The sequence below is a fragment of the Microcebus murinus genome, chromosome 8, assembly GCF_040939455.1.
Source record: "Microcebus murinus isolate Inina chromosome 8, M.murinus_Inina_mat1.0, whole genome shotgun sequence".
Taxonomy (NCBI): Eukaryota; Metazoa; Chordata; class Mammalia; order Primates; family Cheirogaleidae; genus Microcebus; species Microcebus murinus.
The window spans coordinates 9,110,329-9,137,914 of record NC_134111.1 but is presented as its reverse complement, the minus strand read 5'-3'; the positions used below and the strand labels follow the sequence as shown (position 1 = coordinate 9,137,914).

The 27,586-nt window shown below is 38.7% G+C and overlaps 1 protein-coding gene across 2 annotated transcripts in view; it reads right to left on the bottom strand.

Moving 5' to 3' along the window:
* CLASP1 (cytoplasmic linker associated protein 1) overlaps window positions 1–27,586 on the bottom strand; it is a 257,602-nt gene that overhangs the window by 114,109 nt on the left and 115,907 nt on the right. The gene's annotated exons all lie outside the window — the stretch shown is intronic.

The following is a 27,586-nucleotide window of genomic DNA, read 5'->3' as shown; positions in this document are numbered from 1 at the left end:
GAAGGAAGGAAGACTAACATCTATACCTGGCATTATTCATGACTTCTGAAAAAAAGCATTAAATCTTTACCAGTAGGTCTGAGGTAAATAATTATAAACCACAAACAGATACAAACACTACCCTATTTTCCTTAAACTGGATGCTTCTTAACTTAAACTATCAACAGCTAAGTCTTATATCTACTCAGAACCCCAATGCTCCCAGCACTCCTTAAAACGCACCAGCAATGCACTTCAAATTACATGGCTTAGTTTATTTAGGGGCAAGATTAGGGGGTGGGGTGACAACATCCTTACAAATCCATGTCCTTATGCAAATTAGCTTCTTTCATTCGACATGCCTTTAAATCTCCCAGATTGTCTTATCTTGCCACGTGTTTCAAGATGCTTCTTTCAATTCACACATCAATTTATTTTACTGATTCGGATGTGCAGTGAGTGTTCTGTTAGCACAGGCTTCCCATGTGGATTCAGAAAGTGATTCATGAACTGCAGAGCAAGTTCATAAGGGTCTTCCCAAGAGTAAAATTTAAGTCTAATGTAAAGAACAAGAACAATCCAAAGGAGAGGTCACCCACTGAGCAATGCCAGCATTAGCAGTGACAAGGACTGAGCTCAGCCTATCTGTCCTTTGGGAAGCTCCAAGAGTGCTGTCATTATTCAATTATGTTGAAAAACCATAATCATTATTCTGCTTTAAGGCAGGAACAGTCTCAGTCTGTGGGAAGGTTAAAAAAATGAATGAGGGCCGGGTGTGGTGGCTCACGCCTATAATCCTAGCACTCTGGGAGGCTGAGGCAGGCGGATCGCTCGAGGTCAGGAGTTCGAAACCAGCCTGAGCAAGAGCGAGACCCCATCTCTACTATAAATAGAAAGAAATTAATTGGCCAACTAATATATATAGAAAAAATTAGCTGGGCATGGTGGTGCATGCCTGTAGTCCCAGCTACTTGGGAGGCTGAGGCAGGAGGATTGCTTGAGCCCAGGAGTTTGAAGATGCTGTGAGCTAGGCTGACGCCACGGCACTCACTCTAGCCTGGACAACGAAGCGAGACTCTGTCTCCAAACACAAACAAAAAAAATGAATGAGGGACATAGGATACTAGTATGCTTCACTCAAAGACTCATGTAAATTATTTACTTCAGGCTTCTAACATATGCAGGCATGCCATTTAGAATTGTATTCAGTTGCTAAGAATTATTTTCAAGGGACCAATTCCAATGAAATTTCTGGAATTTTTGCTTGCAGCAATGATAAAATAGCAAGGACCAGATTTAACCTCTTGCAGTAAACAGCTAGAAAACCTGAGATAATATATTTAACAACTACTTGCAGACATTAGACATAGGCAGTGCAGAACTGTGATCCCTGAAAGATGAGAAAGAAGCAAGGTGAGTTACACAATCACCCCGACCCTCTGCCTAGAGACAATTTTCAGGCCACCAAATATAAGGAAAAGGAACCCAAATTAAACCTGGTAGCCTTGTTAAGTTGAGATAATAAAGAACAGAGTTCAGGGAGACTAAGGGTGCTAGAAATAACAGAACGGAGCTTAGCAACAAGGAAGCTACACAGAAAGAGAGCTCCAGAAATGTGCTAACTTCTAGACCTTGTATGTGTGGGTAAACTTCCACTAAGCAGGGCAAAAAAATGACCCAGAGGCCAGAGAAACCGCAATTGTGACACATGCTGCTGCGCCAGATGCCACACAAAAACCTGCAGGGCAGATAAGCACACACAGGGAAGGCACAAACAAAATAGAAGTGGTTCTGTTTCTGTCCTCTAAGAGCATATATTGTTAAAAGTTAATTATTACTTGCCCAAATTGACTGAAGATGTTATAAAACAGTGCACTCTAAATGAAACTGCAGTGAGAAAGCACCTTCAGGATCTGTACAGAAACGGCTTTCACTGAGTATCTGTATGGAAACGGCTCCCAAGGAAGGGAAGGAGAAAAGGGCACACTAAACAGCCAATGCAAGATTTTTAAAAATGAGCTCAAAAAGTCCTTCCTACTCAGTGTTTCTACTTATCAATTGGAAACAAATCTAACAAGCTTACTTATCAGATTTCCTACGCAGATTAGAAGCAACTAATTACAGGGATAGTGAGAATGAGGATGCAGGAATTAAGCAAAGTGATGTTAATAAAAAGTGGCTGCTGAAAGCCTGAGAGCTAAACAGAAACTATGAAAAGCAAACACACATACAGAAAAAGCCCTAAACCCAAACTGCTTAGAATGCAACAACAGTACTGGAGTCAAATCACATCTATACAATTTAACAGCAAATAGCAGGTTGTCCCAGCAATAACCCTGTATCATCAATATACGATTCAGTTATTTTCCAAGTGATCTGTATATTAGCAAACGAAGTAATTCATATTTCCTATCTCAATTGGAAATTCAGGGAAACATAGGACAAATGGCATATTTATTTTCCAGATTAATAGCTAGATAGACTGCTTTAAATTTAGAGTGACTTCACCTGAAAAGGTATTCGGAGGATAAAAATCAATTGAGACTATTATTTGAAAACTTAACATACTATTTTAAAATGAGCTTATTAGCCTATGTTTCCTAACTTTTTGGACACCCAGAAATTAAAATCAAATTAAAAAGGAGGCTTGACTGTCAGAAAGGTACCTAGTTTCAGTTAACCGGGAAATTTTCTTATGCAGAATGTGTCATTCCTTAAACTGGGCAAATAAATGTAACTAGATCATGGTTATAATCCAGGACAGGGAGTCTCAAAGCCCTGGGTTCTAACATATTTTAGTATTTCTCTACTAAATCAATCCATACTAAACTCTACTAGCCATTTAAATTCCCATTTTCTTTAGGCTTTTCAGCAAAACAGACATCTGTTAGCACATAACCTCTTTTTCTTGAGCTTTAACTAAGGCAAAAATGTGTGAAAATGAGTATTTTTAACTAGGCAAGCTTGTGCCACTACACCAATTTTAACACTTTCACACAATACTACAATATATGTTACACAGAAAATGGTCTTACAAAAGGGTAAGTTCTCCCCAAACCCAAAGAAATAATTAATTCTATCTTCAGCCACCACGGCAAGGACTGCCATCTGAGGGCCACTTCTCCCTTTTGACAGTCTCAGTAGAAATCTGGTGTAGCTGACTGGAGTGTTCTGTTCCCAGCCACTGTCACCTCGTTTACTCCTTTAAAAAAAAAAAAATCACCTGAGCTCCATCCATCCTTCCTTTTACATAGCTGAAATAAAACACTTAAGAATGATTCACAATCCTACAGGTTGACAGATGTGTAAAATTAAAAAAAAAAAAAAAGAAAGAATGATTCACAAAATTTCTACAGAGTGACACTCATTTTTATATAACCCTCAGTCACCTCACTCCTGGCAACCCAGGTAAGTAGAAATAGTGAAGAGAAAAATGGCAAAACAGCCTGCAACAAAGAACTATTGATACAAAAGAGATTTTAACACACAGCAGAGAGAGAATCTTTGGAAAAAATAAGAAGGTGAGAGTACAAACACAGTCATCCATGGACTCAAAAGCAAACAGCAGACTTCTGGAAGCTGAACAAGTCTACCATTCTGGTCTAGATGCTGGGGAATGGCCAAGGGCTGGCACCAGGAGGTCAGAACCAGTCTCATTAGCAGACTTAGACCCATGTGCCTCAGAACAGAATCTAAATCGGGCTGGGGAGAGGAAGACAGAAAGCAACAAGCCACAGATAGGTCAGAAAGACCATTTTATACCACTAGGACTATAGGTTTGGGAGGGGGAATGGCAGAGAAATCAGCCTAAAGATGGACTTCAAATTTTGTGTCTGGAACTTAGAATTACCAGCCATATTGTCCTTTTGGATAATTTAAACACTCATCTCTGAGGACCAATAAAATGTCACAGGAAATAATAAATGTCTGCTTGTTGCCCATCTGCCAGGAAAGCCAGGACCTAAACCACAAAGCTTTTCCTCTCTCTTCTGAGACAGGCTTTGACTAGTAAAAGCCAAATGGGGAGGAAATGCCTCATTTTTTCTTCACTTCACTATAGCACTGTGGAAGCTGATATTCCTTATAGGCTTTCAGATTCACCCACTCCGTGTTACTGAAATTCTCCTCCAAGGGAGTAAGAAATGTGGCAGCCTAGTAACTAGAATATAATTAGCATTCCCAAGTGGAGGCTACACAGAGACAGGATAATAAGCTCAAAGGCTGGCTGCATTTCATAAATATCCCCAAATTTCTCCCTTCTTGAACTTTGCACAGCTCCAAGCCTTTTGCGAAGGCTGTTTCTGCTGTCTGCAAGTCTTGTCCCGTCTAGCTGACACATCCCTATGCATTCTTGAAAATTAAGTCTACTGTTTGCTCCTCTGAGATCCTGCCTAGCTATGTCCAAAAAGAGGTGACAATGCCAGTTTCTGTGCTACACACCATGCATGTGTCATTTACCCCATCTCACCCTGGAATAAGCTGTTTGCAGATATGTTTTGTTTCCCTGTCCCTGGACTAGGGACCACTTCATTGAGCCCAGGCCAACACCTAGCAGACATTCAAATATTTAATTCTGGTAGTCCATATAAAAAAAGGTAAAGGTGGTGAATGGATGCAAACCTTTCTTCCTATATCTTTTTTAGAATCTTTTATTACTTTCTAAAAATGCGCAAGGTTTCATTAGATGATAAGTCAAACAAGGCTATAAAAATAACTGAGAGTAAATCAAGATGGTAACACAATTACAGCCTAAAATATTTTTAAGCATCCTTATTTTCCTCCTAGACAGAAATGTTTATTCTTCTTTTCCTAGTACAATATATGCCTATTTTAAAATTAAAAGTCAAACTTCTACTATAAGTAGTCATAAGCTCCCAAAATTAAACTGCTAACAATTTGATATATATGCATTTCTAGACTTTAATGCATTCATAAACATCAATTTTACAAACACGTGCACAAAACCTGCTCTTTTGCCTACTACCAACATTTAGTAAATTTTTTATATCAATATTACTGTGATCCATTTTAAAGACTACCTATTACACTGTTTACATATACTATATTTAACCAATCACCTATTGACAGTTCAACTGTGTCTAATTTTTCACCTTCATAATATCACTGCAGTCAATGTGTTTAAAACTAACAAGAATTAATATTCACATAGTACGTAACTATGTACCAGGCCCTGTGTTTGGTTTTGAAAATTCTCATTAAATACCCCTGACAACCCTGAAAGAAGTATTATTACCACTCTAGGCTTAAAGATGAAACAAACTGAAGGCATCCAGATATAATGTGCCCAAAGTCACACAGCAAACAAGAAGGTGGAGGGAGCTAGGATTGAAATCCAGGCCTGTCTGACTCATCCTATGCTTTGAGGCATGACATTAAACAACCACCACTCAAAAAGTAAGCAATTTGCATAAGCTGGCCACTTACTTTGTGCTGGGCACTGTGCTAAGTGCTTTCTGTACCTTCTTTTGTTTAATCCTTATAACATATGTCTGCTTCTTAAGAAAATTATTTACTTAAGACAATTTCTTAAACACAGAATCATCAATATCTCTTATCAATATACAGGCATAAAGATTTTCAACAAAATACTAGTAAACCAAATCCAGCACATATAAAAAGAATTATGATGGTCAAGTGTGATTTATTCTAGGCATATGATGTCAGTTTAACTGACAATAGCTAATTAATTTAATGCATCATATTAACATAAGACAAAAACATGTTCTCCAAATAAAGTTAAAGCATGTGATAATATACAAAACTCTTTCATGCTAAATATACTATAAGCATAGATTAGAAGGAAACTCCCTCAACCTGATAAAGGCATCTACCAAAAACAAAAAACACACCATCAACAACATATTTAATGGCAAAAGACTAGATGCTTTCCCCCTAAGATCAAGAAAAGACAAGATGTCCACTCTAACTACTTCTATCCAACATTGTATTAGAGGTTCTAGCCAGGGCAATCAGACCAGAAAAAGAAATAAAAAAGCAGCCAGATTGGATAAGAAAAACTATTAAAACTACCTCCATTTACATGATCCTGTAGGTAGAAAATTCTACAGAATGCACTAAAAAAATTACAACCAATAAATGAGGTCAGTGAGGTTGTAGGATATAAAACCAAATACAAAAAGCAATTTTATTTTCTATAGATCAGCAATGAACAATCTAAAAATGAAATTAAGAAAACAATTCAATTAACAGCAGCACCAAGAAAAATAAAATACTTAACAACTTTAACAAAAAGCATGTAAGATATATACACTGAAAACTACAATAACATGGTTGAGAGAAATTAAAGACAACCTAATAAATGGAAAGATACCCCACATTCATATACTAGAAGACTTATAAAAAGTTATCTTTCTCATTATCCAAACTATATTTCTTACTCATCTGTTTCTCCTAGTTTTTAATTTTAACCAAACTTGGCTGTTGCCTAAATAGAAAGGTACAAAAATACAAACCACACTGTCTGAATTGGATGGCTGAGTAAGACTGTTTTTCTTCCAAGTTTCTACCTTCCTTCCTCCAACAAGATATGGGGAGTATGGTATGTGTACCTCCCCCAATCTAGTCAATATGAACCAGTGTTAAACAGGACTGGTCCTACTGCTCTGTGAAAAAAATCCTTCAAAATCTACATTCTGAAACAAAAACTCCTCTTCCCTGTTTACAAAATGAAGAAATGCTTTTGTCAGAACATAAGGGATATAAAAATTTTCAATCTGGCTGGAAATGTTGGCATTTTTCTCAATACTGAAATGGAAATGGCAAAATGGAAGCTCTGAGGGTGCTAAGAAAGCGCTACTTCTGCCCTTGGGCGCCAGTCATCCATCCACGACCACAAAAGCAGTGAGCCTGAAACACAATCTAGCTGCACAGTGAGGGATTATGTTCCATTCCTTCCGCCCAGAGCTTGCTGCCAGAAAGCTAGGCTGGTATTTTAAGACTATCTCAACAATGACACAGCTGGTACAGATAAAGCGAGAAAAGAGAACTAGAGCACAGACAGGATGACAATTCAAAAATTCATTTCAGTTTTACTGAAGCTAAAAAGGGAAGAAACTGGGGGAAGACAGGCAAGGAAAACACCATCAGATATTGGAGAGGAAAACAAAATGTAATGAGGGCCTAGGCCAGGTGTGGTGGCTCACACCTGTAATCCTAGCACTTTGGGAGGCCGAGGCGGGAGGATTGCTCAAGGTCGGGAGTTTGAAACCAGCCTGATCAAGAGTGAGACCCCCGTCTCTACTAAAAATAGAAAGAAATTAATTGGCCAACTAAAACTATATAGACAAAAAAAAATGAGGGCCTGAAGCAAACTTATACCAATGCCTGTTCCATAGCAGCACTGTCGGGAGATCAAAGTTCACACTGGGTAGGAGCTGCTGAGAGCTTTCTGCAGGTACAGACCAAGATGCAGTTCCTGTTTGGGTGTCAGATGGAAAATGTCCTGGCTGCTGCTCTACAATTTATGAGTAAGTTAACTGTGAGCAAGCTTAGGAGAGACACAGGTATAGCTCACAACAGAGGAGCCCAGGGATAATTCTGCAGATGAAAAAATGCATAGTATGCACTGGGCAGTGAGACTGTGCTAAGGTGGGGCAACATTACTCACAGGCTGCACTTCATCAAGACCAACTTGTGACTAGGTTTAAAAAGAAAATGAAAACAGACAGGCTTCAATTTCCTTGTCAGTGAAAAAGAGAAGATACAGTCTACCTAGAGGGATATATTGTCCCATGTGCTACCTATCCAATTATCAATCCCCTTCTTCTACTGGCAGCTCCAAGCAGATCTTGGGTAACCACCCTCCTCTACTCACTCTCAGAGTGACCACACTTCTGCCTCAAGGGAGGGACTGAAACTGGGGGGAGCCTGGGCACAGCATCAAGGCTCTCCCCACACACCACAGAAATTCTGGAACCTTTCTCTGCACTTGGAGCTGTGCAGATCCAAACCCAGAGCTGCTGGAGCCAACAAATGGCAGTGCCTGCCTAAGAGTGAAGCAAAGCAGAAGGAAGCAGACTGAAAGGTGGTGAGGGCTGAGGCCTAATGCCAGGCCTAATGCCAGGAATGTGTTCCCATGAGGACAGCGAGATCTACCCCCAGACTTCTCAGTTATGTGAGCCAATTCATTCCCCTTCTCACTTCACCACTTGGAATGGGGCTTGGGTGGCTTGCGACCCAAAGAATCTCTGCACTATGTTAAAGGGATGTCATACTGATTAGATAGAATATAATAGAGAGTATTCAACAAATAGCAGCCATGTACACTCATTATTTGTGCTATTCTTTGAGTACAAAATCAAACTCTTCAAAATTATGTCTATGGAGGTGAAGAATTAGGAATAGAATTTTCTTTAAAAATGCTTTTAAGGCCCAGCATAGTGGCTCATGCTTGTAATATTAGCCCTCTGAGAGGTGAAGGCATGAGGATTGCTTCAGCTCAGGAGTTTGCGACCAGCCTAAGCAAGAGTAAGACCCCATCTCTACTATTAATAAAAATAGAAAAATCAGCCAGGTATGGTGGCATGTGCCTATAGTCCCAGCTACTCAGAAGGCTGATGCAGGAGGATCACTTGAGCCCAGGAGTTTGAGGTTGCTGTGAGCTATGATGATGCTACGCAGTCTAGACGGGGCAACAGAGCCAGGCTCTGTCTCAAAAAAAAAAGATTTTAAAAAGGCATTCAGGCCGGGCGCTGTGGCTCACGCCTGTAATCCTAGCTCTTGGGAGGCCGAGGCGGGCGGATTGCTCAAGGTCAGGAGTTCAAAACCAGCCTGAGCAAGAGCGAGACCCCGTCTCTACTATAAATAGAAAGAAATTAATTGGCCAACTGATATATATATAAAAAATTAGCCGGGCATGGTGGCGCATGCCTGTAGTCCCAGCTACTCGGGAGGCTGAGGCAGAAGGATCACTCAAGCCCAGGAGTTTGAGGTTGCTGTGAGCTAGACGCCACGGCACTCACTCTAGCCTGGACAACAAAGCGAGACTCTGTCTCAAAAAAAAAAAAAAAAAAAAAGGCATTCAGGTTAGACAGCAGAAAGAAATGTGTGAACATTGAGACACACAGGAAGGCCTAGTTAAACCACCTTCCTTAGAACTGATTCCAAAGGGAAAGGATCCATTTACTCTATATCAAGAAGCCTTGGAATGATCTCTAATTGTCTCAGGGTCACAATGAAGAGAAGAAATTTGACATTTGTAAGGAAAAGAAAAAAGCTAAATTAGGAATCTGCTTCCATAAGTGGCATCAATTCTTAAAATTTTCTCCAAGCCTTCCATGGCCTCCCTGTAACTTGAAAGTTTAAGTCCAGGGCACTGTGATTTGGTCTCAAGGTAATCCTTTATTGCTTGTGTAATAACACTAGATTGCCAGAGCACCGGCCTTAATCCAGCAATAATAAGGTATTTAAGATCAGTCTTAAAGAAGAGTATCTCAACATACCTCAGAAAGACTATAATCACCCTGAGACCCAAAAAGCAAAGGAAAGGAACACAAAGAGACAGCTACTTTAATATCTAAAGTATCAGAGAGCTCCCTAGGGGATGAGTTAGGGAAGTTGAGAATAAACTATCCTTTCTGTGTCAGTCCCTTGACACTGAGCGCTGTGAGGACCTGAGCTGCCTCCACAGCAACAACCCCTAGAACTCTCAGACTGAAAGCCTGGCTTCACATCTTGTTAAGGACCATCATTCCTGACATACATGTATTAGTGCCTTAAACTCTGCCCAGGACCAGGATAGGCCCAGGGTAAGAGGAGAGTAGACAGAGCCTTCCCCCCAAGAGGCCCTCCTGCTTCTACTGCCTGCTAGCTATGCAGAGCTGGGACAGTCCTCTCGCCCCTCCATTAACCACCTAACACAGGATTCATTCAGCCAGAGCAAGAGAAGGAGGAGAAAGGAGGCAGAAATAGTGGTTATCTGTGTGAATCTTCCTCTTCTAGATACCAAAGCTCCTCTGCAAGAAAAGACTGACCTCACTCATCCTGGCATCCTGCTTTAGTCCCCCCCCCACACACACACACAGGGCCTGGTAGAAAGTTTAAATCACTTCACTATTGACTCTTGTACTCTCTGACCAAGAATGTTTATCTCCTTTCAAGCTTCTCCCCATAGAAACTTGATGATTACAAAAGTATACAAGGAATCACATGAAATATAGCTCAATAAAGCTCAGGATAGCATAAAAAGAGATTCTGAAAAATAATTAACCACTGTAGTGAAGGAAAAAATTAGTTACCTTAAGAATCTGAAGGTCTTTCCTAGTAAATATCTGAGTAAATATATCAAGTAAAATATCAATATATTTTATTTTATCCAACTATTAATGTGTCTGTTTCTTTGGTACAATTCAAATCTGAATAATTACAGTCCTACAATTTGAAAAGTTAAAAGTCGTATTATAGTTGATGGTTTTCATAAGAGTAAGACCTTTCGATAACCATAGCACAATATGCTTAAAAAAAGTTTGCAACCACCTTAGCACATTGTGTATTGAGCCTACTCAAATAGTCACCTGGAGTTCACACTGCTATAACCATTTATATAATTACAAAGCAAATAGTTAACATATACCAAGAATAACTTGCTTCCTTTAGCTTTCTAAAATTCTTTTAATTACATTTGGGTACCTTACAAACCTAACAGCAAATGATACTCAGGTTTTCTGCTGTTATTTGTCTAGAGAATTATCCAGATATTATGATGCATGGCCATATGAACAGGCCACACAACTGTAAGCTAAAAACAGGAAGAAGGCAAAGGAAAGCTTAGGGAGGCATCAACATCATGGGAGGTTGCAAGCATGTGTATTTTAGGGGGAGGAAGTGCAGATAAGTATAGTTTCACTACATAAGGTACAGGATAGCCTTAAAGAGTTATTTTTAAATTACAGGCATATCACTAAAAGTATTAATACTCATTTGACAACTGTCCTCACATGCTGATCACTGATTGCTTATTCTCCAGCCCAAATAGGTCAAGTGAGTGTGCCCCCACACTCCACATCTCCATCATCTCAGACAACCCCTGAGGCCTCCTCCCTGAGACCTTCTGCTTCCCTCAGCATCCCCATCTCCCAAGCCAATTCCCCACATAATAATCACATTGCCCAACTTATGCCAAAGAAGATCAACATGAGAGAAATTTCACACCCCATTTATAAGCACTGACATCCCACACTCGTCTCTGTCCTGCCTACCCAAGCCAGCCTTCTTGGGCACAAACCCCTGGATGCAGGGCACTTCTCGGCACAAAGAGATAAGAGGCAAGGCTTTTGGACTCCATCACAGACCCTCCAATCCAGCTCAAAAATATGCTCTGATCCTAGAGGCTAGGATTCTCTTCCAGCAGATTATGGACCCCGTGAAGGCAGGAGGGGGGTTATAAGAGAACATGACACAGGCATGAGGGGTAGAGGAGAAAAGGGGGAAAGAAAGGAATGAAAAGAGAAAGGAATGAACAGCAAGAAGAGAACCAACTCTTAAGCTCTAAGTTGATTAGTAAAGTATTAATTTACCTGAAGAAAGAATAGCCAAGGTAATTTATAGTCAGACTAATTGCCACCTGACTTAGATAACTATCTCCTTCCTTTGTCTATTCATTAAAAAAACACATGAGGATCTACATTTCAGGCAGGTTGCTAGGTCCTGGGAATACAGCATGAACAAAAACATCAGTGCTAACTACCCACAGGGAACTGTCAGTACAAAGAGGTAGGATAACATTTGCAAACACAAATCTGTGATAAAGGTCATGAAGGAAAAGAAGAGTATTCTGTAACAGAGGAAGGGAAAGGCAGAGGCTGGTGAGAGACATTTTGGATAGGGTGGTTCAGGGAAGGCCAAATCAGGCTCAGGGACTTGATCAAAGGCATAACCTCATCTACATGGGTGATGATTTCTCAGGCATGTCATGGACAGAGAATTCAAGAGTAGGAGAAAGGGTAGGAGGAAGGCTCCAATTTGCTACAAACAAGGAAGCAAAAGAATGCCTTTAACAACTAAGCAGCAGGGTGGGGCTTGCTCTTTGGGCAGGAAAAAGGGCCCTATGATAAGGTTCCTTTTCCCCTTTGAAAAAGGGTTTTCCCTGGGGGTCAAGCCTCATGGCCATCAGCTTCTGCACACAGCTTATCACAGCCTGACCTAACTGCACATACTTGAATACAATAAGTCACACTCAAACGCTATTTTCATTACTGTACAAAGAAACTCAAGTAAAGTGAAGACTCCAAAAATTGCTTTAAGATAGAAAAAAAAGTCTTTAAATTATGGTTTTCCCATTTTTTAAAAAATCGAATGTATATATCTACTCAGCCCTGACCTTGGTACAAGAAGAACCCAAAAAGCCCATCCTAACGATGTCATAAGAACTTTCATCTGGCCTGCTCGATCAATTCTCTGAATTCCAAAGGTCATTGGGTAGATCTGTTTTCACTGACTGGGCATCCATGTCAAATGGGACACGATACACAGGTGGTAGTACAGTCACATGGAGTACAGTGAGGACCTAAGGCTGGCTCAGCTCCTGTCTTGGTGGAACCTGGAAGAGTTTCTGTGTGCATGTCCATCATGTGGGACAGGCCAGCGAAAGCCTCTTGACCTCAGAGCTCTACTCCTTCATCCTGAATAAAGGATTTGACATTTCTAGCACGTGGGCTAAAATCAATTAGATAATGGGCAGTTCCACTAAGATTTATCAAAGAGAAAATAACATAATAACTCGAGTTTGATCTTCTCCATCTGACCCTAACCCTTGGAAGACAGCATGTGTAAGTGGTGAAAAGTACACAGATTTCAGGAAGCTCTCCAGACTTCAAAAATCCTAGCAATACTTCTGGTTTAGACAAGTTACTGAATTCTCCGAGCCTGCTTCTCATTTGTAGAATGAGATCATTTCACATACCTTTCTTTTTCTTTTTTAAGAGACATGGGTCTCTATGTGTCATCGAGGCTGGAGTGCTGTAGCTGTTCACAGGCACCATGATGGCACACTTGCACACTACAGCCCTAAACTCCTGGGCTCAAGTGATCCTCCTGTCTCAGCCTCCCAGGCAGCTGGGACTACAGATGCATGCCACCATGCCCTGCTCACATATCTTTTGTGTACAGAGAGGAATTTTTTAAATGCCCACCCTATGCCTGGCACTGGGCTGGCTGCTAGCAATTCAGAGGTGAACACAGCAGCTCCTGCCCTCCCTCTCACAAAGCTGACACATAGTCAGCATGAGGAGCCTTGAGAAAGCAAACTCCTAGAGGCTGCAGAAGTCCAGGACAGGCATTCCTGAGGAAGCCTTTGCACCATGACCTGAAACTGAGCGGGTGTGTGTTGGTGAAGAGTCACCTGAAGTGCATTCTAGTGAGAACAATGTGTGAAGCCCCTGGGACAAGAAAGGACAAGGCAGCTGTAAGGATTGGCACTGGTACAGCACAGGCAGTGCTGAATAAGAACTGGTGACTATTAACAATAAGTATCACAATAACAATGATAACCACAGACTTCTTTCTAGTAATAGAGAATAGTAGGGCATCAAAATTGTCACTTGTCCCTCACAAAAGTATCCCAAAGGTACAGTGCAGATCTTTATTTTAAATGAGCATATTCTGACTTACATTTTTACTATTTAATGGAAAAGGAGAGAGTTTTAAGTAACATTGTTGATGTGAACAAAGTGTTTACACTGATGACTAAAAACTAAAAGTGGACTTTCAGGAGTCAACCACTAAAACTTCAACACCTTAGATGATGTCTGAATGTCATATTACCAAGAACCACTCTGGATTCTTTCACTAATTAAATGTTTGTTTCTCCTTTGGACCACGGTACTTATTTTACCTTTGCAGTCGGCCTGAAAGGGCATTATACTTAATAAATGTCAGAGCCCAAATCCCACAGATATCAGATCTACATCCTGCACTCTTTTGGAAATGTCATCTTAATTATCACTGCAGCAATCCTGACCCAATTCTTCTTGACAACCACTACATAGGCACAAAAGCTAGTCAGCTGGAAAAACTCAGAACCAAATTTGGAAAAGATTTCCTACCAGAATGTTCTCTCATACTTAGATATGCCAAGGGCTATTTGCCCTTTGTGCAAATAATCCTTCAAATCATCCCTCCCTGCTTTAATGACCTCATTCTCAAGAACTCTCTTAGCTAGAGGGGCAAATATCCATATTCTTCATAAGACGACTAAGAGAAATAAGATGACAATTTAAAATAAACACCTATGTGCTGATAACTCTTAATCCTGGAATGGCAACCCCATCTCTATTCCAAGATACAAACCCACTTGAATCAAACTCACGTACAAACAAAATTCTATGTCCAAGTGTCCAAAACTATAATCACTTATAATCAACCTACCCTCAAAACCTGCTCACCCTCCAGGTTTCCCACTTCAACTGGTGCTACTACCATTCACCCAGGCCAAAATACAGAATTGCTCTTAACTCTTCCTTCTCCCCTACCATACTCCACCACACCTTCCCCAACTCACCCACCCAAATAAGCTTTAGGTGTGGCCACTGCCACTCAGAACCAGCTCTCACCCTCAAGCCCTCTCCAGTCCCACCGAGACTGTCCTAATTCAGGTCTCCCTCATTTTGGAGGTGGATTTCTATTACTGAAATAGTATCCTTACTGGTTTCTATGCTACCAATCTTTGTTTTTTTCAAATGACATTAGATGTTTTAAATACACAGAACATTTAAAAAAAAAATTTAAGGCACATAACCCAACACCCAGATAAACTGTTAAACCTTTGTCAAAGAACAAAATTAATGCATGTATAAATATGGTTAAATAACCCAGCTATTTACCAGAAGAAAACAAAAAGAATAAAAAACTTCTTTCCCAATTCCCTTACCTCTTTCCAGTTTTTGTTTTCAATACAGTTTTTATTTTGAAATAGCACTAAAGAGGAGTATAGGGAGTTGCCATATTCCCCACACCCAGTATCCCTATACTAATATCTTACATTAGTAAGGGACATTTGTTACACTTAATAAATCAGTACTGATACATTAATTTTTACCTAATGTCCTCATCTGCTCCAGGACCCCATTCAGGATACCACATTACAATTAGTCATCCTGTTTCCCTGGGCTCCTCTAGCACACTGACTGCCACACTAGAAAAAAATTTTTTTTCCTTGAGGTCAGGGTGTTTTATTACAAAAATAGAATAAAAACTTCAAAAACAAAATGATCCTTTCTAATTTAATGAAAAATTTGTTATTTTTTATTGTTTTCTGTACGTGAGTTACATGCAACTTGAAGAATGGTTCACGTGGCTCCCAAGGTAAAGAGGCATGAGAGTTACATATACTTCACCAGGCCCTGGGCTCAAAACTAGCATGAGTTAAATACAACTCACATAGGAGTTAATGTGCTACGTTGTGACAGTTTCTCAGACATCCCTTGTTTTAGATGACCTTGACATAGGTAGGTTACAGAATATCTTTCATTTTGGGTTTGACTGAGGTTTCTGCCATGTTTAGACAGAACTTATGGGGCTTTCTGTGGAAGCTCACAAAGGGAAATTCTGTTCTCATCACATCCTATCAAGAATTGCTATCAACAATTGTTGATGCTGACCTTGACACCTGGCTGAGGTGGTGCTTGTCACATTTCTCCACTATGAAGTTAGTCTTTTTCCCTCTTTCCATACCGTAGCCTCTGTAAGAAGTCACTAGGTGCCACTCACTCTTACAGAGTGGAAAGTCATGCTCTCCTCCCTTACTGTGGAACATTTACATAAATGATTTGGAATAATTCTGCATGGGAGATTTGTCTCTTCTCCTCCATTTATATGTTCATTCAATCATTTATTTCTATCAAGATGGACTCATGAATATTTATTTTATACTCTGGGCTATAATCCAATACCACTTTATTTTTGTTGCCTAAAGTATCCTAGCGTTGGGTGTTGGGTGTTGACTCCTGAGTCTCTCAGACATACCCTCATTGTTGTTTTGTTCTGCTTTTTGTTTTGTTTTACAATTACTCCCTTACTTTGTAGCTCTAAAAGATGCACCAGGCTCTTCTTGCTCCAGCCCTAGAATTCCCCAAGGAGCCCTGGTGGTATTACAGACCAAGATCTGGGTACTGGGTGGCAATCTTTTTTTTTTTTTAAGAGATCTTATACATCTGATTCTGAATCTTATTTTCTTAAGAGATCTTTCCATGTCTATTCAAAAAAGATCAACCATATTATTTTAAACCTCACCTCCCACTAGGAGATCATCTAATGCTGCCACAGTGGATTGTGTCTCCCTTAACACACAGGATGAAATGTATATGCCAGGCCCAATGCTCCATGCCAAGCCATCTACACACACCACTTCATTTATTCTTCATGGTGGCATGGGGATTATCATCCCCAATTTTCACATGAGGAAACCAAGGCTGACAGGTAAGTTGCCTGCCCTAGGTGACACACTACTCATGCAGAGGCAGCACTCACACTTGGTCTGAGGGATTCCAAAGCACTCAGCTTGGCAAGATGGCTTTCTGGAAGGAGAACTGGTCTAAGATGGCAAAGTCCAGGGCTCTCCTCTCTGTCCTGCCATTAACCCAATTATAGAGAAAACCTGAAACCTTCGGTATCTGTGTATAAAGCTGACCTGTGTACTCCTCCTGTGAGGATCATAAAGCAAAAACTAACAAAAAATATGCAGAAAAATGCTTAAAAAATACTAATACTCTATACACAGTGGGAAAAGTGCTGGTATTATATTTTGCATATTTTAATGGCTTCTTTATTAGTCATGAATAGATAACGATTCAAATATGCAACTGCTAAAAGAAGCAACTTTTTTAATCCTTGTTTCCTACCACATCTGCAGTTTTAGGGTAAAAGTTACCTAGACTTCTAAGCTCGATTTCCAGGTAACAGTGACTAAGGAAGTAGGCAATTTGAAAAAAATACATAAATAAAAATAAGAATAAAATCAAGCAAAAGAACAGTCTTTGTTTTAAACTGAGATTCACAAGGCTTTCTCCATGGCCTTTAAAATCAAAACCCTGCATATTATTTTGCCCTATTGTTTAAAAAACAAACCAAAATACAACAACTTAAGACAAATGCTACTTGTAAATAACACACTTTCAAATCTTCAAATGAAAGGCTCTAAAGATAGGTCCCTTCAGAACATGAATTATTTAACTCTCCTGCCTAGGTATTGATTTCCTACAGCTGTTTAACCTGAAAATAAAATGTTATAATTAGGTATGAAATACAAAGAAATACTCTCATTGTATACTTTAAATTCTCAATTCAAAAATACAAATATACTTTAAATTCCTAATTTAAAACTAGAAGCAGAATGTGACATCTTCTAATATGACCATTTTTGGCCAAACTTAACCAAATTTAGTTTAAGAAAATAAATATACACACCATTAACAATTCAATACAAAATAACAAAGAGTAAAAGTTCTGGATGTATGCCCATTTTCCCACAACAGGAGATAAAGGAAGACTTGTTATTGTGCACAATTTGACTCTATAATACCTGTTTCGGTAGAAGGGTTTGGAAGTATCCTTAAGAGACAATAAATTAAAAGCCTGCCAGCAAACCCATCCCATAGGAAAGCAATACAAGTGATATAGATTGTTCCCATCACATCAACTGCACTCTACCTTCAAATGCAAACCTTGTTCACACAGAGTCTTTCTTTCAAAAATCTCTTCAATGCTGCCAAAACCTGGGGAAAGCCTCTGTGGAAAAACTGTAGTTTTGTAGTTCTCCATTCCACTGTTGCATTTTTAAAATGCAAATCTTTAAAAAGGAGGACAAAAATTTTAAAATGACCTAAAACAGAACCGGCATCCTCACACTGCTATGGTTTATATATGCTTTTCCTCCATACATTGTCAGGAAAACTTAGAAATTTTTAGCCAATAGATTCCTTTCAAGACAACTTAGACATATTAACAAATGCCTTAGTAATTACAAAATAGATTTTCATAAGTCACATATTGTGAACATAAGAAAGCAGAGAACAATTAAAAGCACATGAAATAAACAGAGGCTGCTGAAAACATAGCTAACCTCAGCTTACTGCGCCTACTCTCTTCTAGTGCTAGAAGGCTATTAACATTAAAGTTAATATATGATAGGTTTCATAATTTTTCCCTGCCTAAATGCAAATAACATTCATAACAATTATTTTCCCATGATTTTTAGTTATCAAATCAATTATAAAATATTTTAGAATTTTATTTGTTTCCTAGTCAAGCAGCAATAATTATAAACATTTTTCAGAATATATTAGAATAACTTACCTTTCCCAGTGGTCATGATTGTCAGTGTTCCTGGTACCAAATAAAAAAAAAAACACTGCACGGAAAGCTATACCTACTCACAGCAACTTAAGCATCAGCAAACTCTCCACCCACAAGACTTCTTCAGTGTGATCCAGCACCAATGACAACTGCCACCCTATTCCAAAATAAAAGCCTAGACTATGTAACAACAATTTTTAGAAAAGGGTAAAGGAAGGTGAGCCTTCTCCATCTGGCTTTACTCATGTAAGACAGTATTCTTTAATATTGGTCTTAAAATTTTTTTAGCCAACTATCTGATTTTTTTTTCCCCTCAAGAAACAGAGAATATTCCTAACATAAATCTGAAATTAGAAAAATATCAAAAAGCAATCTTACTTCCACATGGAAGATAAAATAAGCTGTCTGTTCCAGCTTACGCTACTAAACCTGGTATCAAAAACAGTCTCTTCCAGGCTATTTTAGGTGATCTTCTCCTTAGCACAGCTCAATACATTTGCCAGCCTTTTAACACATTATCCTGTATCCATGACTATGGAAACACTTTCCTAAGATATTAAACCACACTCCCAACCTTGTAATATGCAGAGTCTAATAAGCAGGGAGAGAGGGTGGGAACCCAATATTGGCACCTGATCCGCTTATTCACAATCATACCTTTTAAAGACTACACATGGATAATAATGCTTGGCATCTTAACAAAGAAAGAATAACTGATTCACTTTTAAATGAATGCTTTGTCCTAGCTACACTAGGCAATAATTCAGATCTTACCTAATACAATCTGTCATTGGTCTATTTCTTTTCAGACTTGCACAGGTATTTCTCACTTCCAACAAAATAGACATTGCATGTGTAACATTTCTCAAGTTATAATTTTTTTTAGTGCAAAAGCATAAGCCAGGATGCATCTGGCAGAAGAATGATAGCCTATATACATTATGTATAAGGGCCAATAATTTTGTGATTATTTGTTACCTAATTTACAGTTTCATCAGCAAGTAAATATCTTGTCTTTTTCTTTAGCTACAGATTTATTATGGAATATCATGGAGTTAACCAACATGACACTTTCTATCTTTCCTCATAAACATGTTAGCTTTGCTAAAGAAACTCAAAAGCACGTGCAATTTTTAACCAAATTAATATCCATGGGCCTTACTTCAATCAAATCCAATTAAAGAGCATTAAGTGGTTGCAGACAAAAACCACTGACTAGTCCATAATTACTGGCTCTTTCATTCTGAAAATCCAATTTTCCCATGAACATAAGCACATCTGCATAACTAAAAAACTTACAAATAATTTGCTTTTGAAACTCATGGAAGGAAAAACTGTAATTTTTGCTTCAAGGGGTTTGCTAATTATATGGAGATGAAAAAAAGGAAAAGAAACATCTATATAGCAATATATTTTTAACTCTCATATTCTTGCCACTCAAAGCTGAAAGGTCTTTGGGTAACCTAGCAACAAGAAGGAATCATACAAAGATGAAGTATTCTATTACAGACAGGAAGCCCACTTCAAATTGCTACTTGGCTCCTTTTTCATTGCTGTTTTAGTCACAATTCTATTACATTTTTAAAAATTAAGTCTATGGGTTTCATATAAATATTAATTAAACAAAATAGAACAACATGATTTTGAACATGTCAAGAAATACCACCCAGGATGAAACCCATTTATTCTTAAGAGTATTTCCATTATAATATTTTTCTTCCAACTTAGCTCAAATCCACAGCTTTGATTTCTTACTCAAAAGAGAATTATTGTTCACAAGTAACAAATGAAAAAAAAAATAAACTGTACTTCATCAAAATGTAAAACTTGTGTACACCAAAAGACACAATGAAGAAAGTGAAGAGATAAGCCACAGAATGGGAAAAAATATTTGCAAATCATATATCTGGTAAGATTCTTATCCAGAAGATATAAAGAACTCTTATAGCTCAACAACAAAAAGACAACCCAATTTTTAAATGGGCAAAGAACTTGAATAGGGAATTTTCCAAAGTAGATCTACAAATGGCCAATAAGCACAGGAAAATATGCTCATCATTAGCCATTAGGGAAATGCAAATCAAAACCACAGTGAGATAATATCACTTCATACCAACTAGGATGACTATAATCAAAAATCGAAAAATAATTAAATGTTGCCAGGATGTGCAGTATTTGGAAATTGCTGGTGAGAATATAAAATGGTGCAGCTGCTATGGAAAATAGTTTGGTGGCTCCTCAAAATAAGTTACACAACCAGTAATTTCACTCCTAGGTATAGACTAGAATTAAAATAGGTGTTCAAACAAAAACTTGTATGTAATTGTCTAAAGCGACACTATTTACAATAGACAAAAGGTAGAAACTATCCAAATGCCCATCAATGGATTAAGAGTGGCAAGTATCTGTCAATACACTAAAAATAACTGACTTATCCACTTGAAATGGGCAATTGTATGGTATGGGCATAATTCAGTAAAACAGTTTTAAAAAGAGCATTACTGTCAATTTAAAGAAAGTGTACATTAAATTTTACGTGCATACGCTAAAATAACCTGAAAATCTAAAAAAATATGACAGTTATTCCTAAATGATGTTCTTTTCATTTAAAAAATGAATATATCACTGAAACAGAGCAGATGGAGGAGAAACCTACCATTCTGAGCACTAACAATGTCCCAGGCGCTGTGCTAAGAGTTTTACACACAATCTCATTTATTCTCCACATCACTATAGAGCATTCATTCCATTTTACAGAGGTGTAAGCTATGGCTCACAAGAGTTAAGTCATTTGCCCAAAGGCACATAGCTAAAGAATGGCAGAGCAGGCTAGAGCAGCCTTTCCTAAGGAGAAAGGATGGTGGCACATGTTTTCAAAGCAATCCCCTTTAGCTCCTCCTTGATATTTTGTCTCCATTTGCCCACACTGAGGAACTTCGTCACCCACACTGCAAAATGAAATACAACTACTGTTTGCCAAACACAGTTACCACTCATGAAACACATACTTGTTGTCAAGTCCTTATGCTGAGTACAGGCTGCTAAATTTTTATAAATGGGAGCTTAAAAGACACAGAGCATTTAGTAGACACCTTCTGGGTCATTCTAAGAAGGACCTTTGTGAACATACAGTTCTAATCAAATGAGGCAGCCTTCCAGTGATCAGAACCTCTGCCTGAAAGGCCATTTAGAATGTAGAAATGAGCCCCATGATGCCATTCAGTCGCTCCTTGTGTTTTACTCAGTTCTTCCTCAGCTCCAACTCATCTGAAACACTCCCATGGCTTGAGGCCAGGAGTTCAAGACCAGCCTGGGCAACACTGTCAGACCCCTTCTCTACAAAAAAATAGAAAAATTAGCCAGGCGTGGTAGTACATGCCTGTAGTCACAGCTATTCAGGAGGCTGAGGCAGGAGGATCTCTTGAGCCCAAGAATTTAAGGTTGCAGTGTGCTATGAGATGCCACCACACTTCAGCCTGGGCGACAGAGCAAGATCTTGTCTCAAAATCAAACTCAAAGTATTCATACATGCATTTGAGATTACTAACATACAAAGATGAAAAGCTGGTTCCTGTCAAATGAACCAATCAGAGAGAACTCACTGGGACAAAGAACAGAGGACAGACTGTGAAATGTCCAAATCCTAGAATGAGCAAAGGAGACTTACAGTCCAATGCCAGAGTAGAGATATTAGTCAAATAATTACCAAATGTAAACCTGCGAATGTGACAGATCTAAGCAGTGAAGCAGGGGGTGCTTGGCCATGCTTAACAGGGGCATCTGACACCATTTGGGGGGTCAGCTCCTCTCCAAAGGGCTGAGGCATTGACCCAGGCTGATTTCAGTAGGGCGTGTAGGAGTTAGCTAAGTAAAAGAAGACAGAAGGAATATCACCTACCTTTTAAAAAAAGGGTAAAAAGGACAGACAGAGGCAACTGTGATCTGCCCTCAAGAAAGGGCAGAGACCGCAGTGAGGTTACACAGTTGGGACTGAGGTTGCAGGGCCAGATGGATGGAGCATGGCTGCAGTAGGTCCTGGAAAGAATTTTGTGTTTTTCTTGAGAGAGATGTGGAAGTAATAAAAATATTTTAAAATAAATAAATCAAAATGTATAATGAGGGCAGGAGGTACAACATGGAGATGTTATGAAAGACCCTTAGTCAAAACCCCTCTGTGGGACTGAAGTCCCCCCACACACCATTATCACCATGTAATTAATGTAATTATGTTAATGTTTTTTCCTTTCCCTTGGGAAACAAATGGGAGTTATAAATTTTGATTGTTTTTCTATGTCCTTAGAAGATGACAATAACAACAGTGTGGACTTTCTCAGGAGGTCAGCGCTTGGGAAATCACTAAGAAAAATACACCTACTCAGGAACTGATACTCATTTTCTATCTAATATTTTCTATCTTAATATTTCTACTAACAATTATGTAAACGGACATGCCCACATTTTGAGCCTGACTCAAATGAGGCAACTGGTTACAAGTGCTCCTCATCACCACAGTCCAGCATTTCTGGTGGGCAGAGATAAAATAAGATTAGCAATGTCCCGAACAGTATTGAAGCTGGGAGACAGCTACATGAAGGTACATTATCCTATTCTATCTAATATATTAATATTTTTTAAATTTCCCAAGAAATTAAACAGGAAGGAGGTAAGAAGACCTCCCTGCTTTGATGCCATCACGCAGTGTGCCTATAAAGTTTGGCTATGGGTACATCCACCTCAAAGAAAGCTGAGGTACAACCTGCTCAAATTTCTAAAAAATGAAAATTTCATAAGCTAATGTCAAAAGGACAGTACAGACAATATCAAACGCTATTTAACACTGTTCTGGGAGGAAGAAAAAGGGGAACAACAGAAAATCTTGCAGTCTGAGTCTCTTTTGCTTCAATAGTGGTTTTCATGCAGAAAAGGACAGTTCTCATTTTGGCAAGATTCTACAAAAGACAATAAACTGAGGGGCCAGAATGGACGCAGGGAGAGAAATACACAGACTATTTTAATAATGCAGGCAAAGAATGTAAATTGGATGAGAGTGCCAGAGAGGGAGAAAAGTGGATGGATTCAAAAAATATGTGAGTTAAAATCCATAGGAATCAGTGATAATACACATGACAAATGAGGAAAGGGAGGTATTAAAGATGACAACTAAGTTTTAATTTACATGCTAGGACGGATAATGGAGCAGTCACAAACATAGGAAGCACAGAAAAGATATGGTAGGGGTTATATTTATTGTTCTGTGTTTTATCTTTCAGCCAGAAGTAGAATATAAATCTGGTTTTAGATACATGTTTCATACAAGAGGAAATGTCAGACAGGCAGCTGCTTCACATATAATTCCAACCCTATGGCAAGATCTGGACAGAAGAAAAACACTGATGAAAACATGTGATATGGTTAATAAATAAAATTACATTCATGGATAAGAACAGTCAGGGAGAAAGTGCTGCCTAGGAATGAAAAGTCCTACAATCAAACTTTAAAAATTTAATGACCAAGTAGGAGACATTAAACAAAAGAAGGAGACAACAAACATGCAGCCCAAAAAGAGGAAAGGAGATCAGGCCAGTCTCTTTCCTTTTTGTTCTTTTGGTAAAAAAAAAACACGCAATAATTTCTTAGGTATGAAACCTAAAACACAAACAACAAAAGAAAAAAAAATAGATATATTAAACTTCATCAAAATTAAAAACTTTCTATTTCAAATGACACTATCAAGTAAAAAGAAAACCCACAGAATAGGAGAAAACACTTGCAAATCATATATGTGATAAGGTTCTAGTATTTAGCATACATAAAGAATTCTTCTAAATCAACAATAGACAACCCCATTTAAAAATGGAGAAAAATTTTATTTGAACAGATGTTTCTCCAAGGAAGGTATATAAATGGCTAATAAGCACATGAAAAAGATGCTCGATACTGACCCATTGGGGAAATGAAAATCAAAACCACAATGAGATACCACTTTGTATCCACTATGATGATAACAATGAAAAAGAGACAGTAACAACTGTTGGTAAGGATATGCAGAAACAGCATGCTCATACATGCTTCCTGGTGAGAATGCAAAAGGATGCAGCCACTTCCGCATGAACGAACTTTGAAAACACTATGCTAAGTGAAAGAAGCCACATTTATATAAATGTGATTCCATTTATATAAAATTTCCAGAGCAGGCCGGGCGCGGTGGCTCACACCTGTAATCCTAGCTCTCTGGGAGGCCGAGACGGGCAGATTGCTCAAGGTCAGGAGTTCAAAACCAGCCTGAGCAAGAGCGAGACCCCGTCTCTACTATAAATAGAAAGAAATTAATTGGCCAACTAATATATATAGAAAAAATTAGCCGGGCATGGTGGTGCATGCCTGTAGTCCCAGCTACTCGGGAGGCTGAGGCAGGAGGATCGCTTGAGCCCAGGAGTTTGAGGTTGCTGTGAGCTAGGCTGACGCCACGGCACTCACTCTAGCCTGGGCAACAAGTGAGACTCTGTCTCAAAAAAAAAAAAAAAAAAAAAAATTCCAGAGCAGGAAAATCCAAAGCCAGAAAGCAGATTGCCAAAGATTGGGGGGAGAAAGGAATAGGGAATGAGTTTCAATGGACATGGGTTTTCTTGGGGTGATAAAATATTTTAGAATTAAATAGCGATGGCTATAAACTTTGTGAATATATTTTTTAAAAAACACTAAATCATGCACTTTTAAAAAGTGATAATTTTAGTAGATCATTATATATCTCAATTTTTAAATATGCTGATGGCTTAAAAAAAACCCAATACCTATTTATGATAAAAACTCAGATAAAGAGGAATAGCTAAGAACTATCTCTTCTGGATTTAAAAAAAAAAAATCTACAAAAATCTTACAACTAACACCACAGTTAATACCTGGGAACAAGAAGGGTGTCCAGTCTTACCACTCTTATATTACATAATCCTGGAAGTTCTTAGCCAGTGCAATAAGGCAAGAAATTAAAGGCATAATGATCTGAAAGAGATGAAACTGCTCCTATCTGCAGATAATATGATCGTCAATGTAAAAAATCCCAATGACCTTACAAAAAGTCTTAGAACTAGTTGGTTAGTTCAGAAAGGTCTAAGCTCTATAACAAAATGGAGAAAGTTGAGGGTGGATGGATTTAAAGGAGACAGAACAGTCCAGAAGAGTTCAGAGGAGTTGATGAACGAGGGAGGAGGAGGAAGAGGAGGAGGAGGAGGAGGAGGAGGAGGAGGAGGAGGAGGAGGAGGAGGAGGAGGAGGAGGAGGAGGAGGAGGAGGAGGAGGAGGAGGAGGAGGGGAGGGGAGGGGAGGGGAGGGGAGGGGAGGGGAGGGGAGGGGAGGGGAGGGGAGGGGAGGGGAGGGGAGGGGAGGGGAGGGGAGGGGAGGGGAGGGGAGGGGAGGGAAGAAATCAGGTAGTTTGTTTTTTGATAGCTAGTGAACATCTTGATCTTACTGGTCTCTCCAAGTTACTATAAATAAATGGGTTAGGAATTTGAAAATTTTATGCACAGGCATAAAATTTTACTCATTTTTTACTCATAAAATATTACTCGTTTTCCTTTAAACGAATATTTTGGCTCTAACAATGACAATATATACATGTGTATCTATATACCCATATACACTAAAGATTATAGGCTTCCAAGAAATTTTGAGTTAAGGCTTCCTTACCGTTTGCTATTTTTAACATAGATGCCTAGAGGAACTGTTTTCATCTTCAACCCTACTACTAAGCCCACAGATACACACACACACACAAAATTAAGAGAACCTGGGGGCAACATTTACACCTGGGTACTTAGAATAAAAGGCTGCAGTGAAAAACCCGGTGCCACACAATTTTGGTGTTCTTCAGATTAAATCATATTTGTCATATTTAAGGAAACCCACAGAGCTGTGGTCCCCAACCTCTGGGCCACAGAGGCAAGCGAGCAAAGCCTCATCTTTTCTCCTTCACTCACATCACTGTCTGAGCTCTGCCTCCTGTCAGATCAGCAGTGGCATTAGATTCTGCATTATGGTGAGTTGTATAATTACTTTCATTATGAAATGATTCATATTTCATAATTCATTTTCCATATTCATATCTCATATTAAATGTACTAATAATAGAAATAAAATGCACAATAAATGTAATGTGCTTGAATCATGTTGAAACCATGGCCTCCCACCCTTGAGGTCTGTGGAGAAACTGCCTTTCATGAAACCCGTCCCTCTAGCCAAAAAGGTTGGGGACTGCTACCATAGAGTATATGTACACTCTTCTAGGCAAGGAATGCAATATAGATACAGTCTTTCTTCCCAAAACCAGCACTATAATGAGATTCCTTTTCATAGTTATAATACTGGTGCATGAAGAACAAACTTGCTTTTCTGCCACTATTTCTACTTCTTTGCCCAGAAGTTTCTGTCTTCGTGTTAACAATTCTTAAACAAATACACACAAACAAAAGTAAAAGCATGTGTCCAGTAACTAACTGCCTGCATACACCTGCCCATGGACACCCATTAACCCCACTCATCACCAGTACATAACTCAGATGCCAGAGTTCCAGTCACATCTCTACCAATGACACTTTTTTTTAAAGCACATATAAAAGTATATATGAAAGTACAGAGTAAAACAGAGAAAATTATACTATGGTTAAAACTATATACAAATTATACAGTTAAAGGAAAATGGAGTATAACAAAATATGGAAAAATAAATGATTTTTGTCAGTAACAGCTGAATTAGGATAAATATTTTTTCTATTAATATTGTTATGTTTTTACAGTCATACAAAAAAGTGAAGGATTAATAAAAGCATTTTTAGATCACATTAAGCATTTTATAGGAAACATGCTATCTAAAGAAAAATTCCTTTGGAATAATAATGGAATGATGGTAGGTATACAGCAGACCTGCATTCTGTCACCTGCCCTGCCCTCATGTACCAAGTCGCTTTGGGGAAAAGCACTCAAAACTTTTCTTTACAAACTCAAGATACTCAAAATTTGAAGGCTATGATCTAAGATCCCTAAATGAGTGAGGTATACAGAGTTAGGAATAAGTTCTTATTTGCAATTAACTTTTTGATGTCTTTTCATTCACACATTAATTCCCTCCTGTCTTTTCCTCTCCTTCTGGAATCAGAATTACCCACTTGTCCTCAAATATCATCACTAAGTATAGTGAAAGGAATACAGAAATTGGAAACTATGGGTTGCAATTCACATATTCAACAATATTTATTGCACACCTACCACATGCCAGGGATTCTTCAAGG